The sequence below is a fragment of the Camelus dromedarius genome, chromosome 9 (genome assembly GCF_036321535.1).
Source record: "Camelus dromedarius isolate mCamDro1 chromosome 9, mCamDro1.pat, whole genome shotgun sequence".
Taxonomy (NCBI): domain Eukaryota; kingdom Metazoa; phylum Chordata; class Mammalia; order Artiodactyla; family Camelidae; genus Camelus; species Camelus dromedarius.
The window spans coordinates 20,358,637-20,376,953 of NC_087444.1; the positions used below are offsets into that span (position 1 = coordinate 20,358,637).

Sequence of the window (18,317 nt, forward strand, 5' to 3'; positions counted from 1 at the left end):
TTTGCCACTTGCTCCTGAAAGGGGGTCTAACCCTGATAGAACCTTAGAAGGACAAAAATTCATTTTTGTTAATTGCTTATTGATGCTAGCTTCATATTCTAAATTCTTATTTTCTGTTAATGTTGACTTTTTCCTTTCTTTTTTAAGTTTCTGCCATCTGTCTTTGCTTCTGAAGCATATAGCACTGCTTCCCATGAAAATATGATTCCCGTGTAACATTCTGGTTGCTCCCATCATCTCAAATTAATGCCGAGACACTTAGGCTGCTGGAAAAATATGGATTGTTACATGTTGCTGACGGTAACATTGACAGTGACACTGAGGCAGGGACAGAGAATATCTTAATAAGTGATTACTTATACAAAATAAGAGAACTGTAGATTTTGAAATGTCCTTAAGGATCTAATCCTTTTGTTCATATAAAAACGGAGATTGAGAATTTCCCATGATTACTTAGCACTGTGAAAAATTGGTTAGTGAGCTCATCTCCTTCTTCAGATGGGGGAAGCCTCTACAGCCAAACCTCTGAGACTCCCCAGCTCCCAGTACAGTGTTAGATGCATAATAAGCAATTAATCAATTGTGTTAAAATGGGTGCCCGGGTGTCCTACTTATTAAATCCCTCAAAGCCAGTACTGTAGGGTCCCCTATTGGACCATTTGCCCAAGGTAACCTGGAAGGTCTTTGATTTTCTTTGTGGCAGCTGCTGTACATTTGCTGATTCAGCGTCCCTTCCGAACCTCATTTCTCTTCCCACCTTGTTTAGAAAGCCCAGGGAAGCTAAGTACTTTTCCAGCTTCCCTGCACTGGAAGTAACCAGGTGACAGTTCTGGCTCATGAGACGTAAGCAGAAGCCTGCAGGAACTTTCTGTGAACATTTTGCTTTCCTGATGGAAGGGAAAGAGGACGCAGGTGCTGCCCTGGCCCCTCCTCCCGTCTGGAGGGTGGATGTGTTGGCTGCCCCTATGTCAGTCTTTCTGTGCCCGTAACGGAAGGGCCAAGAGAGTCACAGAGATGCTGGCCCTCGTGTTGCTGAGCCGCCAGACCATCCCCGGCACCACCTACCTCCTGACTTCTTGTTGTGTGGGAGAAACAAACCCCTCTTTGTTTAAGCCACTGAGTTTCTATTCCTTGCTCCTAAGTGGTTTTCTAATATTTGCTCTCAACTAGCTGTGGAACCTTGCAGAGGTCATTGCCCAAAACAGGAAGGACAGGTCCACGTCTATTAAATAGGACAGAGGTGGACATTACCATAAATCCACTTTGCAAGTTGAGTTTTGTAACATTTACTTGTCACTAATAGATAAGAAGAAGTTTCAATGAATACATAAAATTTGAAAACAAGGGAAACCAGTGGCAGTTGCAGTCTTATATCAGCCTCACCATTCAGTGTATTTTTTTTTATCGAGTATAGTTGATATACAATATTATATAAGTTACAGGTATACAGTATGGTGATTTATAATTTTTAAAGGTTATACTCCATTTATAGTTATAAAATATTGGCTCTGTTTCCTGTGCTGTGCATTATATCCTTGTAGCTTTTTTACTTTATATGTAGTGATTTGTACCTCTTAATCTGCTACCCCTATCTTGTCCCTGCCCCCCTTTCCTTTCCCCACTGGTAACCACTAGTTCGTTCTCTGTATCTGTGAGTGTGCTAATTTTTTTGTTATACTCACTAGTTTATTTTACTTTTTAGATTCCACATGTAAGTGATATCATATAGTATCTGTCTTTCTCTGTCTGCCTTATTTCATTAAGCATAATACCCTTCCAGTTCATCCATGTTATTGCAAATGTAGACAACAAATTGTAAACAATTTTATTCTTTTTTAATGGCTGAGTATTATTCCATTGTATACATACACCACATTGTCTTTACTCATTCATCTGTCAGTGGACACTTAGGTTGCTTCTATATCTTGGCAACTGTGAATGATGCTCATTCAATGTCTTTTTAAATTTTGTGTTAGTTGCACAGTATTGAGAGAATCTTAATTCACACAAATAAGTGGTTGCAAATATACAAGTTTTTCACCCTGCAATTTCAGGTCTGAAAGTGTGAAAGAAGGCTGTGAGGACAATCTCCCTTCAAAGTGGAGCAATAACAGCAGGTAAGACCTGCTCTCCTTCCTTAACTGGGAAACATCCGGTCTGTCCAGAAATTCTTCACTGTTCAAAGGGAAATACAATGCAGTGAGTAAGTCCAGATTCTGGAGGCAAACTTTGTTGGTTCAAATGCTGAGCTACCACTTGCTGGCCCAGTTCCTTTGTCTTGGTTCTTCATCTGTAAATGGGGAACATTAATAGTTCTGATGTTATAATGTTGTTGGGTGGTTTACATCGGTCAGTATAGGTGGGGCCTTAGAACGGTGCTGGATACATCATAACAACAACTTACTAGCAATTACAAAATGTCAGTGATGTCCCAGGTTCTCCATTGCCTGTCTCTGTCAGATGTTTACTCGAAATTTTAAAATAGACAAATTTATTTGGCTTGGAACACTGAATATATATTTTAGGTTGAATGTCTGTCCTGACCAGGTATCTAGGATTTACCTAGAAGCTTCACCTTGCCAAGGCGAGCTTGTTGTCTATAAAAGGAAGAGAGAAGCCTTCCAACTGTACAGTAGGTGCTAAAACTATACATAATGTGACACAGTCTTTGCATCACAACACTTGCCCGATTGTTTAAAACTTATTATTGTACCACCACCATACGGGGCTGAGCAAAAGTATATTTCACCTGACACTTGATTTCACAGGGCCCATGCGTGCTCTACTTGACACTCACATGTATGATTTTATGCAAGCAGACTTAGGAAGGCCGGCGTTTAGATAATAATAGTAATATAGAAAGAACCAGTACAGAGCTGCACATTCTAAATCAATGAACGTTTACAGAATATTTATGGCAGGAGCTGTATGCACAGAAGCTTGCAAAGCTGGAAGCACAATTTAATATCTTGGTTGTCTCCCGTATAAAAACATTTGGTGTGTGAAGTATTTAACTGCGTTTTTTTTTTAATTGAAGAATTTTTAAATTGTAGAACACAATTCTAAATGAATTTGAGTCAACTGTCTATAGGTTTCTAAAGCATCCCCACATAACTATAGGGGTCCATTGGTCAGAGTCTAAAACTCACCTAAATTATTTCAAAAATCTCTTCTAAAATTTGGAATTCAGGGTTATATAGGTTAATTCATGAGCTCTTACCTAAACTCTCCTATTTTGGTTATTCACCCAGTTACACTGGCTCTGTATTCTCTATGAGTCTCTCTCAAAAAGAGCAAATGATCTCACTCTAAGGCATTCCATAGAAGGTAGTTCCATAGCAAGGTACTTATGTTAATTAGGATGATTTTGCCAACAAGTCACTGTCAACTCGATTCAAAATGGCTTAACCAATGAGATCATTTGCTATCTCCCATAACATAGAGTTTAGAAGGAAGGCAGTTCCTTGGTTGGTTAACTTAATATTTCAACAATCTCATCAGAGACCTGAGGTCTTTCTGTACTTTCTGCTCATCCATCTTCACTCTGTCAGCCATTTCCCCTTATGGCACAAGATGGCTGCCGCAGCTCCAAGGATCATATCTGTGTGCAACCATGTTCAGAGGTAGGAGAGAGACCTCTATACTCTTTGTAGTTCTTTAAAAAGCTAAAATCTTTCCCAGAAGAGTTACCCTCCAATCTCATTAACCAGAATTGAGTTACATGTTTCTTCTTAAGCCAATTCTTAGCAAGGAGAATAAAATTACCATGATTGGTGAGATTATCAAGATTGATGTGCTAGGCCTGGGAATAGGGCCAAGTTCAGGAAAGTTCATGACCACACTGAGGAGAAACAAACAAACAGGGATTCTGGGTGGGAAACCAAGAGTGTCTGTTAAAGAGGCTGAAGGACAGCATTCTAAAGAGGACTAGAATCACCATCTCCTGCCCGTCTGCCATCTCCCCTCCTCATTGTGGATGGAAATAGGAAGAAAAAGACACGGGGGTGGGGGGAATCAGGACAAGAGAGAGATAGGTTGCATTTACACAGAGCCAAAACATTCCAATAAAAGTGAAGATTCAATCAATCTGAATGTTTTAGGCAGCCCTGTGCCAAATATTTGGAATAATTAAAAAGGGCTTAGTTTGGAGGATGTCATACTTGCACTGGAGTGTATGGGGGGTGGGTAGGTATTGGGTGAAAAGAAGTGTTCAGCAATATAGCTTTTCTTTTTATGATGTGCTATTTAATATTTTGTGTGTCATGAACACTTTCATGAATCTGCTCAAACTATGGATGGACCCCTCCTCCCCAGAAAAAGAGCCAATGTGCACTCTTTTGCAAAATCTGCATATAATTTTGGGAGATTCCTTGATACCCTGACACTTATCCAAGGGCTCTAAGCTATAGCTTTGTGATATCCTTGATGGGTATCGTGATGGGAAAAAAGATTACATGTGAGGAAATAAGCAAAACAGAACAGCGATATCAAGAAGTTGGACGGACACTTGTTAGCTGTGTGACCTTGTCTGAATCTTTTTTAAGACCTCCATTTTACCTAATAAAATAGAACTAGTAAAGTTATTTCAAGAACCAAGTGGATCATGTATCAGGTTGTTTAAAATTACACAGCACTTTACAAATGTTGGCTTAAAAATGGAATTACCAATAAATCCAAACCGCATGATGGCTTTTGCTTCCTAGTTGAACTTACTGAATACAAAACTGTGCACCCCATGAGGGCACAGGTTTTGCAGTTTCAAGGAGCAGAAGGTTCCTTCTCCACAAGCAAATGCCATTCTCAAATACATGGGTTGAGCCCTGCACCTTTTCTTCAGCAGCTGGTTTCAAAAAAAAAAGGCACCAACCGAAACATCCCTAACCCATGGACAAGCGCTACTCCCACTGGGTGAAGTCAGGACATGCCAATGTTGCTGGAAGCCTGGGGATGGAGAGCAAATGAAACAGAATTCTAGATGCTCCTTCCTCTGCCTGTCCCAGGCGAGCACCCAGCTTTGGGACCCCTCATTACACTCACCACTGGCACCATCCCAGGCCTTGATTGGTCTCCTCTGTGAATCTACTCGAAGTTTCTCATACCCTTCAAGGCAGGAATGCCATCTCCCATCCCCTCTCCGTGGTGCCCACTTCTCACTCTTCCCCTCTACTCCTTCCCATCCTTACTTCCTTCCAGTGTATGAGGCCCAGCTTGCTCTCTTGTTTCTCAGATTTTCACAGCTTTCTTTCCTTCCCATGCCCAGCTGCCTTGGCGGCCACCCCTTCTCCACTGAAGAGTAAAATACCCACCAGAGTTTCCCCAGAGATTGATCAACAGAGAGGTACAGAGGGCGGCAGACATCTGAGGCACTGAGGTCTGGGGTGGACAGACCTGGCTCCTGTCTCTGTCTCCGCAGAGCATGCAGTCAGGGCACAGATTTCCTCCCTGCCTCTCCCAGTGCAAGCAGACAGCTGACTTGGGGAATTAGGAGGTTTTGCTGGGTGATGAAGAACATCACCAATGAGAAAGCAGCAGAAAGTTACTATCAGTTACTATCAGAGGCAAAGCAAGTCCCAGATATGCCAGAGCCCCAGTGATGTTGCTGATAGCACAGCCATCCCTGGGGACCTGATTCCTCCGGTTGGTGCAGGACCCATGTTGCCTGCTTTTTAGGTCCAAATTCTTCAATTAGTGGGGTGACCGTCTATACTTGGGGAGCTCAAGGACTGTGAGAAGGGCCAGTTTCTCTGCATTCTGTACTTCTGTGATTGAACTCTATAATTGTGGTGCAGGGGATGAGGAAGGAGGCAGGTCCAGGTCCCAGTCTCCTCCATGTCCATCGTGCCCCAACCCCACAAGATTGTGAACCAGCTGCACCTCCTGATTCAAGCTTTCGTCTCATCCTCTAAACTCCCAGGCCCCTGCTACATGCACCAACAACAGAAGTTGGGGAAACTGATGCCCAGAGAGCTTTCAGGTTTCCCACCAATCCAGAGAGTGGCTGGTGCCTGGGAGGGGTTTTGCAGAGAAGGCGGACCAGCCAGACCGTGCAAGGCACAGGGAGCGGGGCAGCTGGTAGGTGGGTTGACTCCTGGCTTCAGTATCACTTCAGGAGGCTGCTTCAGACAAAAATGGCTTGTCTCCTCAGCGGGTCTCAGCAGAGCCTCCTTCAGATTTACAGCCGCTCGGGAAGCAAGGGAGAAGGAAGATCTGCAGCAAATGGGCACCTTTCCCTCCTCTCATCCGACTGTATCCTGGCTTCATGAACAGTCCTCTGGAACACACTGGCTCCCTGACTCGTGGTTATAAGAATGAAAAGGTTATTATCTTAGCAAACCACGTTCATCTTTAGAACCATTTTCATGAGCACTGCACAGTCTTTGCAGACTCTGATCTGACCCTTGGTCCCATGGCCCTCTTCCCTTCTCTCTCCCTGTCTTTCTTTTTGCACCTGATCTGGGATAAGCTGAAAGTGTTCATTTCCCTACACCAGTCTCCTGGCCTTAACTTCCAAGGGAGCTTCTAACTACAGGTTTGTCCTTCTCTGTGGACAGCAGGCTGATTGTTATTGTTTGGTCCTTTTGGGGCTGCATGGAGTTTCCTTTCTTTCATCTCTGCTTCATTTGTGTGTGTTTTTATTTAATTTGTCTAACAAAAACATCACTACAACATCCCCCTTGTCATGACTCTATTCATTTTCCAAGTTTTTCTTTTTTATTTCCCCCTCCCCTCTCGATAACAAGGACGATTTCAGGTTTGTTTAGTCCTGGAGGTGTAAATATAGGAGAAAGAACACGGCTTTAGGGTCACTAAAGCCTCTGTGTGGTCAGGTCCCCCTGCTGCCACTTGCCAGCTATGATGCACAGTTAACCTGTATGAAGAGGTGCTGGGAAGAAAAGAATCTCTCCTTCCTCTCCTAGAGGGATGTCTTGAGGGTAAAGTGAGCATGGGTAAAAGAAAGTACCAAAAATGATTATAAAACCCATATTCACCCCCATGTGTCAGCATTAGTCTGTACCAGTCACCAGGCTGAGCTCTTTACATGCTACTTCATCTCATCCTCAAGATGATGCAATAAGGGGTAGTGTCATTACTCCCCATGTTTACTCGTGAATAACTTGAGGCTTAGGGGTGTTGAATAATTGGTCCGAGATCACACAGCGTGTTAAAAAAAAAAGGGCCAGGATTTGAATCAAGTCAGTCTGGCACCAGACTGTGGCTGTTAACCACTGTACCATCCTGACCCCATCATTCGGCTGGATGCTGGTCCTGACTGTGCCACTCCACTCCAGGAAGTCAAGTGAGTAGGAGACAGTGAAAGTCCCAGCATGATCTCTGAGGGGTTGTTCATTGTGTAGCGGGCTGGAGAGGAATCCCTCACCAAAATTTTGCTTGAGTTTCCAGGATCAAAACTCATGCCATTGACCAACGGGGCAGCATGGTGTGAAGATAATTAGCATCTGTGTCTGCAATTAAAGAGCCCAAACTGTAACGTTGGACAGGTCAGTCTCTCTGGCCTCTTAGATCCTCCCTGGGAAGAGGAGGAGCTTGGACAAGAAAACCATTAGGGTCTGTGTAAGTCACAACAGTAATAATAGCTAACATTTATTAAGTACTTGCTGAGTGCTAGAGATTTTTCTAAGTGCTTTATGTTCGGTCTTACATAGTTCTCACAACAACCCTAAGATGTAGGCACTGCTGTTATCATTCCCTTTTTGTAGGTAAGGAAACTGAGGCACAAGGAGGCTTGCCCAAAGTCACATAAAGAGAAGCAAAGCTGAGAACCCACACACTTAACCATGCAATTATCTTTCCTCTTAACTGATAGGAATTACATGATTAGTTGCCTTGGATGGATGGGTAACCACATTTCATCACTTTATAGCCTGCCCCAGCTTTTCCCTACTCCAGGTGAAAAATAGTGTATGTTTTTAATACCCCATCACACTGCCTGGGACATCATAGGTGATCAGTAAATAATTTGCTTACCTGATTTTCTGGTCGTTAAAATAATTGCATGGAAAAAGACATGGAAACAAACAAGAATACACCAAGAAGTAGAAAATAATGAAGCTATATAACTGGGAGAAATGATCTGACTCAGACCTTTTCATATGAACTCTCCTGCCAGAGAATAATCCAAAGATAAAACCAAATATGAGGCCACATAGTTTTTATCTCCATGAAACAACCGCCAAAAAGAAAAAGAAAATCAAATTATCTCAGTTGCAGAAACTTGATTATTGACTTTGGCAGTGCTTTTTCCATCTCTTTGTGCCAATAAAGTTATTAGAATTGAATTGAGAGAGGCAGACGCACAAGAAGAGCTGAGACAAGATGCTGAGCAGTTGAAATCAATGATTTGCGTAGCTGATCCCCTGCCAAAGGCTACACCAGCTCCCAGGAGGAATCCACCACTCTGGCCAGCAGTCCAGCCCTGCAGAAGCTGCAGGTCAGATTTCTGGAGGGGACTCCCAGGTGGCTGGCAACCAGCAGGTATGGGAAGAAGGAGAAGAGGGCCCTTTCTGCTACCAAGGTCCAGACAAGCTAGCACCCATCAGGGTTGAGAACAGTGAGGTTTTGCTAGACTCACTGTCCTCCCCTGGCTGTGAAAAGGGAAAGGAGGCAGAGAAGGAGAATGGCAGAGAACACAGTGTTATTCACAATCTGTTTGTGACAGGACGAGAGAGTGGCTTAATAACCCAAAGCCAGATTAATGGAATATTCCTTCTCTCTCTTGGCAGAGCTGGTCCTCCAGTGCTATCACCCATCAAATGGACGGCTGCTGCAGGAGTCATGGAGCTAATTAACAAATCTTCCCCTCAAGTGTGCCAAAACCCATTCCACTAGGACTGCAGAGGTCTTAAGTGTTTAGATATCAACTTAATGAGTAAACCATTAGCATTCTCTGGAAGCCATTGTGAGCACTTGGCATCCCTTCCAGTCACTTCCTCCTTTGAAATCAGCTACCTTCCCACCTTCTCCTAGGTCAACCCTAAGCATCTTCCTTCTGGTCACATTCTCTATCATCCACTCAATCATGAAGCATCAAAGCCACCATTGAAAGTTTGTGTCCAAATCTCTGCAAATGATTGCACTTTTGTGAATTTCTACAAAGATCCAAGCAAGGGTATTGGCTTTTGATTAGCTGAATTGTGTATATATTTGCTTCCCTGTGTACATATTTTCTACAACAACAATAACAATCACTAACACAATAATAACAAGTATTGAATACTTGTCACATGTCAGGCACTCTTTTAAACACTTAGATTATTTAGGGAATCTGTATAACCTATGAGAGACAGACTAGGAATACTGACATAGGGGGTTCTCCAACAGTCTTACATTGCAGGACAAAGTCTAAAGCTCCACCCACTTGCCCAGAGTTTTCAATCAACTTAAAAACTCCCAATTATAGATGAATAGTCCACTCTCTTAATCATGATCGGATATCCAAATACTACTGACTATCTGAGGAGAGCTGATAACGTGGACAATAAACACCAAGGTGAACAACACACAAACAAAAACAAAAGTAGTGTGTGGAGGTACTGAGAGCATGCAAGGAGAGGAGAATTCAACTCTATGTAAACTATTTCTTTACAGAGACAAGAGAAGATATTACATCCAAGAAAAAAAGACCAGGGTGAAACAGAAAAGGAAGGTTCAGAGGCTAAAATGAAATTCTTAGAAATTAAAAATAGGAGAAATTAAAAACTCGTTAGTCTCTCAGAAAGTAGAGCAAAATTTCAAAGATATTTTAAAAAAAATAAAGAGAAAAGAAAGCAAAATTAGAATACTAGTCCAAGAAGTCCAATTTATAAATAATAGGAGTTCCAGAGAGAGAACAAGAAAAAATAGAAAATGGAAAGGAGACAATCACAAGTGAAATGGCTCCCTCAAATTTCCCAGGGATTAGAAAAAGACAAAAGTTTCCAGTTTCAAAGGCTACATGAAATAGTCAACACTTTGGAAAACAATAGATCCACAGTTAGGCACCTCATTGGACATTTTCAAAAAATTGGTGGAAATAGAGTCTATGCAATTTGAGAGAAAGAAGAAAGTCACATAGAAAGAATAAGAAATTAGAAATGGCTTTGGACTCCTCAGTAGCATCCCTGGAAACAAAAAGAAAATGAGGCAATGTATTTAAAATTCTGAAAGGAAATGCTCTCCAACCTAGAGTTCTATACCCAGCCAAATTATCCAAAATGTACCAAGATAGAAGAAAGACGTCTCACATACAGTGTCTCAAAAAATGTATTTCCCATGCAACCTTCCCAAGGAAGGGAAAGGTATAATAGGAACAGAAATTTCAACACAGGAGAGAAGTCAAGTTATTTCCAGGAGGCTGGAGAAAAAAGATCCCAGAATGACACTGTACACCAACCACAGAGGGCAGTGGCCCAGATAGGAACACCACCAGTTAAGAGGTAGACATGCTGGAGCTGCCCAGAGTCACTCTATTGTCTTTGCAAACCATGGATGGAATGTTGAATTAAGCTTGGCCCGTATTCTCAACATGTGCTCTTCTCTACTCTTTGCTTGCTGAGCTTGGCTCACCCCTACAGAAGTACTCCACTGTGACCTGCTCCTAAAAGCTTAAGTAGCCCATGAAGGACTTAGAGGCAGAATATACAAAGCAGTCCCTTTTCCCTGAAAATTTTCGTGTAGGAAGGTCTCAGAAGCCCATGTGCACAAGAAATAGAAGGAATCTGGAGGGAATATGGGATGAAAACTGCTAGAATACCCAACAATATCTGCTAAGCCTATAATTGGTATGAAGCCTGGAGTATGAATAGGAATTCAGCTTTTAAATATTCACATCCTACTGTCTCCCAAGTTATTTTCAGCTAAGGATGTTCTCTGTTTGGATTCCAGGGTCACACTCACATACTCAGCTGCTGTTCCCAGAGTAGGTCCTTTGTGCTGGCATGGGGGTTCAAAGAGTGGGGCTTCTGTCCTTGGTTGCTCACTGGGCCAGAATCAGCACTCCTGTGTCAACCATCTAGGCCTGACATTGAGCTTAATGACTTTCTCTTGGGGGTTCTTGGACCCTTTGCTGCCAGCTAACACCATTTCAAACCATCTCAATAATTGGAAAGATGATAAACATGTCAGGATCTAGGACTTCTAGGTTCTAAGAGGTTCTTTGACTTTAAGTAATTTGGTCTATTTTCTTCCTAGGGGTATTTAAAAGATCAGGCTTTGTCAAACACAGAAAAGTTCCTGTCACTTCTTTCCCCTCTAGATAATGGGTGCCTATGAAGCTTACATTGAGGGAATACTCAAGTGACTTGAGAAAAAAGATTTGCCTTCAGAGGACCTGCTTGTCTCCACTCAGACAGATGACAACTGACCTATTACATGACAGTTTCTGTTGCTAAAGTTCCACCTAAGTTGGTACCAGCTTTGCCCTAGTAGAAAACCTTTCAATGAAGTATGAGACCTGCTAACTTTCTACACTGCATTTTAGTTCTTTATATCCATGTCTTCTTCTAGACCAAGTTCTTTGAGGGCAGAATCCACATAACTGAGGATTCTGAGGATTCTTTTTTTTTCTCCCAATTTTTTTAAATTGAAATATAGTTGTTTTATGATGTTGTATTACTTTCTGCTGTACAGCATAGTGATTCATACACACACACACACACAAATATACACAGTCTTTTTCATTGTAAGTTATTACAAGATATTGAATATACTTCCCTGTGCTATACAGCAGAACCTTGTTGTTTATTTTATATATAGTAGTTTGTATCTGCTAATCCCAAACTCCTAAATTATCCTTTCCCCTCCCCTTTTGTAATCATACGTTTGTTTTCTATGTCTGTGAGTGTTTCTATCTTGTAAATAAGCTAATTTGTATCATTTTTTTAGATTCCATATATAAGTGGCATATGATATTTGTCTTTCTCTCTATGACTTACTTCACTTAGAATGGTCATCTCTAGGCCCATCCCATATTGCTGCAAATGGCATTGTTTGACTCTTTTTTATGGCTGAGTAGTATTCTACCACACACTCAGGCGCGTGCACGCACGCGCGTATACACACACTCACACACATATCTCACATCTTTATCCAGTCATCTGCCGATGGATATTTAGGCTGCTTCCATGCCTTGGCTATTGTATTTTAATTTTTTTAGGGAGGAGGTAATTAGGTTATTTATTTATATTTATTTATTTTAATGGAGGTACTGGGGATTGAACCCAGGACCTTGTGCATATTAAGCATGTGCTCTGCCACTGAGCTATACCCTTCTCCCTTGGCTATTGTAAATAGTGCTGCTGTGAACATTGAGGTGCATGCATATTTTCAAATTAGTGTTTTCTCTGGCTATATGCCCAGGAGGGAGATTGCTGGATCGTATGGTAACTCTATTTTTAGTTTTTTGGGGAATCTGAGTATTCTTTATATCCCCCTTTCCCTACCTCCCAGTGCTCAGTATGGTGCCCAGCACGGAGTAGCTGCTCAGTGTATATTTACGGAGTGAACACATGGTATATTTACGGAGTGAACACATGAATAAATCATTGAATTCATGCTGACTCCTGAGACAGCAAGACACATAAATCATGTTAGGATAAGGCAGTTCTGCCTGTTTCCAGAAAACTCAGATGCATAATTGAGCATTAAAATAAAGTCTCATGAACATGAATGTGAGGTGAGAAAGCTTTTTAAAATTAGTGACAATGATACATTATAAAAGTAAAGAAATTCACTTCTATATAAGAACTTACCTCAATTCAAACTAGGCCAACACGGGGTTCTATGATGGAAGACTTAGTGGATAGAAGCGTGACCTGTTATTTACACAGTTATCATTAACATATTGACAGATACTTCTGAAGTGTTGAGGGTTCTTGAAAGCTGTTGCTCTTTTCAATATTTTAAGCATTCCTTATTGAATTGCATTTTATTTAAAAATACTGTAGAGCCAGAGCGTTCATACACTGCAAGGGAATATAAATTGGCACAAACACTTTGGCAGCATCTACTGAAGCTGAACAAACGTCCACCCTGTTACCCTGCGATACCATTCTTGGACATACACCCAACAGAATGAGTGCTATGACCCCAATGCATGTAGCCAAGAATGTTCGTGGCAGCACTATTTCTAATAGCCCCAGATGGGGAAAGACATTAGTATCTATCAACAGATAGAAAAACTGTGATATGTATTTCCATAGTGGAATACTTCATAGCAATAAAAAACTTGCTAACCCTTGCACACAACAAAAGACACATTACTGAGAGAAAGAAATTAGATACCAAAGAACATACATCATGTGATCCTATTTATAAGAAGACGAAGAAACAGGCAAAACTATAGCAATAGAGGTCAGAGGATGGTTACTTCTGTGAGGGATACTGTCTGGGTGGGGCCATGAGAGAGCCTTCAAGTGTGCTGAAAGTATGCTGTAGGTTGGAGTCGTTGGCTTCATGGACATATACATACATACATACACAAAAATTCATAAAGCTACACTCTTTGTGTTCTTCAGTGTAAGTTACACCTCAACTGAAAAAATACTGTGAAACTCAGTTCTATTTAAAAAAAAAAAGCTCCATGGATTACAACAAAAATGTTTCAGACAGAGTTCCTGACCTGAAAGAGACACAAAATTAATTACAGAAGAGAAGATATACACTCAAATAAACATGCTGTAAAGCAGTGTCTGAAGATGTTGGGTGAGTGGTCCAAGTGGATGTCACAGGGTTGCAGAGAAGTGATGGAACAGGGAAGGAAAACGGAGCACATGACAGCTGAGCTCAGCTCTGAGCACCTTCTACATGCTTTCTCCATCAATTTTGTCTCTCTTAAATCTCCTTTAAAGCCTTTTCCCATGCAAATCATTATATTCTAGTTTCCTCTACTGAACTTTCCTCCTTGGGGAATCCTCCAAGCTCTCTCCTTCCCTTCCTAGCTGAGTTTCTGGAATAGTCTACCTACTGTTACCACTTCCTGCATCTCATTCACTTCTTGACCTACTGCCTCTGGCTTCTCCCAGCATCTCCTACAGAATCATCTTCTACCTGGTCAGCAGTAGGGACCCAGGTGCCAGATCTGATGACTCCTTTTCACTCCTTACATTCCTTGACCTTTGCATCATTCAACACCTTCAAACACTTCCCCTTTCTTCTGAAGTCACCCTTCCTTTGTTTTCTGATAAGCCTGTCTCCTCTTTGCTTGCTCTCCTTGTGGAGCTCACTTTCCTCTGCCCTTGGCGTTCTCTGGTGCAGCACCCTTAGTTTGCTCCTCTGTCCATGTTTGTACTCTCCCTAGGCAAGGTTTCATCTCCACCTGCTGTTGTCCCTGGGACCCGTGATCTCCAGACCACACCTTTCTCTGAGACTTGGATTGCTATACACATCACCTGAGGGGTACCTCAGTTTGACTGCCTCATTTAAAAAGCAAGAGCAGCCTATCAAAAACGTAATCATTGTCTTCTCCAGCACATTTTCCCCTTAGCACCCAGGTACCAGCCAACAACTGGTACTTCCATCCACTCAAAGAAACCAGGAATTCATCCCTGAGCTCCCCCTCTTTTCTCCCTCCCCCATATGTCCATGGTGCCTACCTTTGGAACAACCTTAAGGCTTTGTTTTGGTCCCCGGTCATTGCTCTCCTGCAAATCCCAGTCACTGCTTACTCCTGTCCTTGCTCATAGCCTTATCCTCATCTAGGTCATCTCAAGATGATCTTCCTACAGTTGGAATCTGATCATACCACTTTCCAGCTTCCCTTCCAAAATCAGCACCCTGCTCCTTAGTCTGGACCACCAGCCTCAATGTCTTCTTTCCGGACTCACCTCCTGCCTCTTTGTCTCAGGTAGCCTGAGCTCCACCCATAGTGAACTTGAGCACTTCAACTGTTCCACACTCTTATCCGCATGAATCCCTCTCTCCCTCTTCTTACCTCCACCAGAGAATGCCTGGCGGTGCTTCAAATCCTGACTCCTGCAGATAGAGGTGGACCCCCGTTCCCCTGCCCCTGTAACACCCGCAATATGGGAGCTGTTTGCCTGTTTTCCCCACTGGCTGGCCTCTCAGAAGGTAGAAATATTTTTATGTCTTATTCATCTTTGTATCCTAAGCACATGGCTCAAAATTGGTGCTCAAAATATTTGTTGCATAAATGAGGAAATGTTCAGCCCTTAGGTATATAGGCTTTTTTGCTTCAAAGATACTTAGCTCAGCAACTGCATTTTGAGCATCGTCACTGTTTCTATTTCTGAATCTAATTGCTATTGCACAAAACTGTTCAGGGCAGAAACTGCAGTAAGTGGAATGGTCCAGCGACTCCCTTCCAATGCAAATGCTCCATGCTCTTAGGAAATTGCTGCAGTCTCAAAAGGGTGTAGGCCTCTGGAATTTTAGGCAAGAAAAAGAAATCACTGTAAGGTATGCTGCCTGGAAGAGTCTTACCCCACTGTTGATTCAGTCCCCTTTCTCCAGGATTGCTGCCTCCTCTCTCCTGCAATTCAGATGAACAACATTAAAAAATCACAAATCTAAGAAATCCAGGGAAGTCCCAGGGGCGTATGAACTACTGCACGGGCCAGAAACCAAGGCCCAAGGGGACAGAGTTCTTCTTTAGGTCCTGCCAGATGCTGGATGTCCTTCCTGGTGGCAAGGTCACGGGGTCATGGGACACACGACACGGAGAGCAGCCAACCATGAATTTACCTGAAACTTCGGTTGACGTACTTTCTATGCTTACCCTCCACTCCCTCTGGGGTAATGAGTCCTGGGAGTTTATTACTTGCTGGAACCGAAATAGATTCCTTTCATGTACGTAACCTGAAAGTCCTCTTGTTTCAAGGTCACCAACCCCTTCCCCAACCAGCACTTCCAGGATGGAGTGAACAAGGGCTTGCTCCCGAGCCCTGCGCGTCCCGTGGGGCTTTGTGGGCCTCCAGCAGCCCCTGTCAGCCTTCCGCTTTCCAGACTGAAGGAGACACATGGTGTCTGGAGGAAGGCCGCAGACATAAATACCGAATGATGATTATGGAGCCCATGATGGTGAGAGCTGCCTTTTTAAAAGATTTCAGATTCTAGCCATGAATCTGGGAAGTGAGAATTACTAATAAATCATTGCCAAACAGAGTGGAGAGACAACAGATGAGAGGGTTGAGGACCCCCTGGAGCCAGCAAGGTGCACTGCTTCCAGAGCTTCCCGCAGGGGTTTCTGTTTCCAAGTGGGAAGCACCCCTGTGTGTGTGTGGCAGGTTGCCTTTGCGAGGTGGCTGGACGCTGCTGAGCCTTTCTGAGGCCTTGTGTGGGGAGCCTGTTAGGAGGAGGAAGGAGAGAAGGAAGATCTGATGGAGAAAGAGGAAGCCTCCTCAGTGCCCAGCTCCTGTCTGATGCCAGGCGCTGCTCTGGGTGGTCTGCGCAGGTCATGTCCCTGAGCCTCCACGATGACCCTTTGAAGGGGCATAAAGTGAGGAAAAGGGTGTTCCAGGAGGCTGGGGAGCATGTCCAGGATGCTAGAAGCAGTGGGTCTGGACTTCAGAGCCAGGCCTGTTGGAGCCCAAAGCCCGTTGTGTTCGCGGCACTGCCCTGGGCCCCCCACCTAGAGGGCCGTGTGGCGCCATGTGACCCTTCTGCCCTCCCAGAGGCATGGTTTTTGCCCCTGTTGAGGACAGCAGGCTGGCTCCCGTTCCTGCCTCCTCCATCCTCCACAGACTTTTATGGCCGGAGCGCACCCAGGCCTGCAGGTGCTACAGGAGCTGGCCGGGCACCCCGCCCTCCTTTCTTTTCCTGGCCTTACCTCCTTGCAGGAAGCATGGGAACAAGATGGCAGCAGTGACTCATCGCTAGAAGAATGAAATCTTGAGTCGGGACAGCCCCGAGTGCGTGGCTGGATTCTCTGACAATGGAAGAATGTCCCCTGAGGTTTGAAGGTCATTACCACTCATGGTTCTAAAAACGAAGGCTGAGAAAGGACCGCAGCCAGGGCTGGGGATGGGAGTGCAGACTAGGGGGAGCAGGAGTGGAGACCACAACACTTTCCAGGGTGCACAAGGAAGAAGAAAGGGCTGGGAGACAGTTCTGTGCCTATAATTGGAGCTCTTCGTAATGTTAGACAAATCCCAAGTGTTTTTTAATTAGCAGATTAACCTGGCCTTCACAGATGGTGAACTTTCTCCACATCACAGGCCAGGCACGCAGAGGCCCTCGTGGTTCAGTGGTTTAACCTGTGAAATGCATGAGGCATTCTGCCCAAGCACACACTAAGAAAGGCTCCTGGGTCCTCACTCCAGGAGGCGTCATGCTTCTGCTGAGTAACAGATGACATTTGTTACTCTCTCTGTGGCTCCTTCTCCTCCCCCAGGCTCATCCAGGGCCTGACCGTTGGGCTCCCCAGAAAGACAGCTGTCCAGGCAGCTCTGCCAGCCTGGGCTCCTGCACCGTGGCTCAGGGGCACCCCCCCACCCCCGCCCCTCGGGTGATGTGGCCCAAGCACAGCCAGCTTCTAAGCTGGGGAGGCGCCTAGGCGTGGGCAGGCCAGAGGCTGGGGCCTGGGGCTTTGGAAGGACAGCAGACACCTCTGAGGGTACCCTCATTCCTGAATGTTTCACTGACCACTTCTGTGGACCAAATTGTATCCTCCCCACCCCCCCCCAAAAAAATCATATTGTTACATGAGAGTACGTTCTTGCCTTGTGCAGGAAAGAATTCAAGAGTGAGCCATAGTAAAGTGAAGGCAAGTTTATTTAGGGAGATACAGTCTCCATAGACAGAATGTGGTCTGTTTCAGAAGGGAGAGTGTCCCCAAGGTGTTGAGAGTGGTTTTTATGGGCTGGGTAATATTTTAAAATTTTTTTATATTTAATTAATTTATTATTGTATTATTTAATTATTTAATTTTGGCAGTGGAGGGGAGGTAATCAGGTTTATTTATTTTTAGAGGAGGTACTGGGGACTGAACCCAGGACCTCGTGCATGCTAAGCTACGCATGTGCTCTTCCACGTGAGCTACACCCTCCCCCCTGGGCTGGGTAATTTCAGATGTTAACAAGTGGGAGGATTATTCCAACTGTTTGGAGGAGGGGAGGGAATGTGGGCCCCTGCCCACTTTTTGGCCTTTTATAGTCAGCCTGCGATCTGTCATGGCACCTGTGGGTGTGTCATTTAGCAGCGAATGTATTACAATGATCATATAATGAGGCTCAAGGTCTACTGGAAGTCAAATTATCTTGGGCCCAGTTGGTTCTCAGCAGTTTATGTCATATCCTCAATGGCTGTGTCATGCTTTTTTAATGGTTGTGCCCTGCCCTTTTCCCTCCTGTCTCAATATGTTGAAA

General features: G+C 43.8%; 1 long non-coding RNA gene and 1 other non-coding gene across 2 annotated transcripts; both read right to left on the bottom strand.

Moving 5' to 3' along the window:
* Nucleotides 1–1,860: 1,860 nt before the first annotated feature.
* LOC135322016 (uncharacterized) lies at nt 1,861–16,839 on the bottom strand. The gene is made up of 3 exons (XR_010382248.1): nt 16,781–16,839; nt 15,436–15,484; nt 1,861–2,290 (listed from the first exon to the last, which is right to left on the bottom strand). It is a non-coding gene; the product is annotated as an uncharacterized LOC135322016 (long non-coding RNA).
* On the bottom strand, nt 12,195–12,270 carry TRNAI-AAU (transfer RNA isoleucine (anticodon AAU)). Its single transcript has one exon. It is a non-coding gene; the product is annotated as a tRNA-Ile (tRNA).
* Nucleotides 16,840–18,317: the final 1,478 nt, after the last annotated feature.